This window comes from Siphateles boraxobius, unplaced genomic scaffold (assembly GCF_051911475.1).
Source record: "Siphateles boraxobius isolate OS27281-9 unplaced genomic scaffold, OSU_SipBor_1 8, whole genome shotgun sequence".
NCBI lineage: Eukaryota > Metazoa > Chordata > Actinopteri > Cypriniformes > Leuciscidae > Siphateles > Siphateles boraxobius.
Window position 1 is genome coordinate 24528155 of NW_027509208.1, and position 4402 is coordinate 24532556.

Here is a 4402-nt window from a genome sequence, read left to right on the forward strand (position 1 = left end):
TGGTTGATTTTAGCTCAGACCGAGCAGATGGCGGTTCGGCATCGAGATGTCGTCCTCGCTCATATCAGAAAGTTGGGGTTGAGGCTGAACGCAAAGAAAAGTGTATTATCTCCTTCCCAGAAGACCACTTTTCTGGGTGTCGTTTGGGATTCGGTATCGATGCGGGCGCGACTCTCTCCAACCCGCATCGCTTCGATTCTCTCAGCTGTGAAACAAGTGAAGCTAGGCCAGCTACTCACTGTCAAGCAGTTTCAGAGACTGTTGGGTCTGATGGCAGCAGCGTCCAACGTTATACCTTGCGGCCTGTTGTACATGAGACCGCTACAGTGGTGGCTCAGGACCAAGGGATTCTCCCCGAGGGGAAATCCGCTCCGCACGTTCAAAGTCACGCGGCGCTGCCTTCGTGCTCTGGTCATGTGGAGAGAAATTTGGTTCCTATCCAAAGCTCCTGTGCTGGGGGCTCTTTGTCGTCGCATAACGCTAACGACGGATGCTTCCCTCACAGGGTGGGGGGCGGTCATGAGTGGTCGCCCAGCCCAAGGTCTGTGGCAGGATCATCATCTTTCGTGGCACATAAATTGTCTAGAGATGTTGGCTGTGTTTCAGGCTCTGAAACACTTCCTAACAGACCTGAGAGGCCATCATGTGTTAGTTCAATCAGACAACACGTCGGTGGTCTCTTATATAAATCATCAGGGGGGCCTGCGGTCTCGCCGGCTTTACAAGTTGGCCCGTCAGATCCTCCTGTGGTCCCAAGGGAAGCTACTATCTCTGAGAGCAATGTATCTCCCTGGGTATTTGAATGTGGTAGCAGACTCCCTGTCGTGGCAGGGGCCGAGGCCAGGGGAATGGAGACTCCACCCCGAGGTGGTGGAGCTCCTTTGGTTGAGTTTCGGTCGCGCCGAGGTGGACCTATTCGCTTCCAAGGAGACCACTCATTGTCATCGGTGGTTCTCCATCACTCTTCCAGCCCCCCTGGGGTTGGATGCTATGGTGCAGCCGTGGCCGAGGTCACGTCTGTACGCCTTTCCCCCGATTGCTCTGTTACCAGGAGTTCTGGAGAGGGTCCGCCGGGACGGGGTCAGTCTACTACTAGTAGCCCCGTTCTGGCCGGCCCGAGTATGGTTTGCGGACCTGATTTCTCTCCTGGACGGTTCTCCTTTGGAGCTCCCGGTCAGGAGGGATCTACTCTCCCAGGCGGGGGGCACGATACTTCACCCCCGCCCAGAATTGTGGAAACTGTGGGCTTGGCCTCTGAGGGGGCCCAGCTCATAGACTCCGGTCTCTCAACCGAGGTTGTTGAGACCATTCTTAACTCCAGAGCTCCATCCACGAGGAAGCTTTATGCCTTGAAGTGGAAACTTTTCACTTCTTGGTGTGGAGAACACCTGCAGGACCCAGTTAACTGCCCAGTGGGTGCAGTGCTGGAATTCCTGCAGGAGCGCTTCTCCACAGGGTTATCCCCCTCCACACTAAAGGTGTATGTGGCGGCACTAGCTGCTTACCACGTCCCTTTCAGTGGAGTTTCTCTTGGGAGACACCCGCTTATAACTCGTTTCCTCCGTGGCACTTTGAGGCTGAGGCCAGCAGTTCGTACGAGGGTGCCGACTTGGGATCTGGCCATTGTATTAGAAGGTCTTTCCCTAGCTCCTTTTGAACCTATCGAAGAAGTTCCCGAGAAGTTTCTCACTTTTAAGACTATCTTTTTGCTTGCTATCTCTTCACTAAAAAGAATCTGAGATTTGCAGGCTCTGTCGGTTTCACCCTCGTGCCTGGAATTTGCACCTGGCATGGTTAAAGCTTTTCTGCATCCTAGACCAGGTTACGTTCCTAAGGTTCCTACTAATATTGTTAGACCTACGGTTCTGCAGGCTTTCTGTCCTCCTCCATTTATGTCATCGGACCAGGAGAAACTTAATTCACTCTGCCCTGTTAGGGCATTAGACGCTTATGTCCACAGAGCTGCCCTGTGGAGGAAATCAGAACAACTTTTTGTATGTTTCGGGCCACCCAGGAAAGGGTGTCCGGCGTCTAAACAGAGAATGAGCAAGTGGGTGGTTGAGGCTATCTCACTTGCTTATGAGTCGGCTGGCCAGCCTTCACCTTTGGTTGTCCGAGCTCACTCTACCAGGAGTATGGCTGCTTCTAAAGCTCTTTTGTCGGGGGTTTCCCTGAGTGATGTTTGTGATGCGGCTGGATGGTCTTCACCGCATACTTTTATTAAGTTCTATGACCTAGACTTAAGCTCTACCCCTGGGGCACAGGTGCTCTCGTCCTCTGTGCGCTAGTCTCACATGACGGTCATTTGGTCCTATGGCGACGTGGGTATTCGCGTTCCCGCAGCGTTTGACGCAGCTCGAAGTTCCCTTGAAAGGGAACGTCTCGGTTACGTATGTAACCCTAGTTCCCTGATAGGGAACGAGACGCTGCGTCGCTCCGCCATACTCCCGGCACTCCCGTTAGCGCTTCCTTCAAGCCTATCAGAAGCTAATGCGCTTGTGTTTTTGGGGTGCTTTATAGTTTCCTGGTCGATGACGTCACCCGCCTATGACGTTTCATCTCTCCATTGGGCTGATTCCATACGTGCTTCATGACGCACAACGCAGGGGCGTTCCCGCAGCGTTTGACGCAGCGTCTCGTTCCCTATCAGGGAACTAGGGTTACATACGTAACCGAGACGTTTTTTTACCGTACCTGGGTGATGACGTCATAACAGGGAGTAGCAACCCGTACTCTGCTAGATTCCTACTGTTAGCGGTTTGACTATGGAGAACGACTGGGAGACTGAAGAGGTGGGAAACCATCAAATTCTTGATGGACCACAGCCCTACAATTTTGAACCAGTCAGGCGTGAGAGAGGGGAGGAAATTGTCAGAAATCATGGCCCTCAAAGAGTTATTAATGCTTGATGTGAGGAAAATTAGTGGAGGGTTGGCCAGGTTTCCTGGTGAGTAGCTAGAGCTAGCCTAGGTTAGCCTGGTGCTAGCCCGGATAACATTAGGAAACAAGTTAAAGTCTTTTCAAAATCTTGCGGTCATGTAGAATAGCAAGAAGGGATAACAACTGAAGACATTATTTACTTACATAGTGTTAGTGGTCCTAATCAGAGCTGTAGAGATGAACACACTGCACAGGCACAATGGCGCTTTTGCTGGCATCTGTTGACAGAACGCGATATTGCCTGTGCTAAAACGCAACTAATTAACAATGCTCATTGTCAGAAAGAAAAAAATAGATCGATGTCCCTATCGCTGTGTTTGACAGGTGTTTGTGTGGGCTATGCCACCCAATGGAATCAGCAGTGGAGAGTATGTGCTGTCGTGAGGTGAACGCGTTTTGGAGTTTAGTGGAGCAGCTCGACCCGCGACCGGCAAATCTGACGTGCCTTAAGGCCTCATTATGCTTCTGCGTCAACTCCACGGCGTATCTACGCCGTCACTCCTACGGCGTCATGGCCGTTTTATGGTTCTGCGTCAGGTTGAGTTGCATCGCGGTGCATCTGACCAATCACAGCCCTTGTGTTCTGCGTCGCCTCGACGCGTAGTCACAATTTTTTGGAGGTGCACGTCGAGCTACGGCGGAGGGGTTCGCGGCGACGCAGAGGGGTCTGCGGGGGTACGCCGTCGATTCGACGCAGAAGCATAAAACAGGCTTTACGCAGCATCCTGGTTTTGACGCATGCTGCCTGAACCCGTTTATTTGCGCATAGCTTACTCTCATTTCAGGCAGGATCACGGTCCTCTTGAAGCCAGCACACACGAGTATGTTTACAATTCAGTAATTTAATTACTTCTGAATCTAAAAAACGTTTCTACTAAAATCAGCTCGCTTCGTAGCCACAAATTTCTCCCAGGCACGAATCAGCCGTTTGTCCTTGGGGAACTTGTGGAGGCTCTCTCCCGTATTAGTAGTATTTGTACATCCCGCACAAACACAATAGTTCACCATTTTTGTAACTTGCCGTTAGACTAAGGGTAACTCTAGGCTTGGAGTCCCTGTTATGACGTCACGCCCAGCCTAGTGGAAGGGAGGGGGCGTGCTTAAAACCACTGTAAAACGTACCAACTTTTCATATTATATTCGGCATTTTGGTATAAAAAACATAAAAAACAATGGTGGGCGGTTCTTATCTTTATGTTTAAATAAGCACATTGCATTATCTTCGTGAAAATTTTAACCTGCAATTTACACTTTAACAAGTACTTACTATAGTAATGAGAGTAAATTTTACATAAATACAAGTAACATGTTACATGTAGTTACTGTAGTAATAACTCTAAATTATGCTTAATGACATGCAACTAACCCTAAACCAAACCTCTATTTACAACCCTAACCCTATAGTAAGTACATGTAGTTAATTATTATTACTCTATACTTAAATGCATAATACAATGTAGCA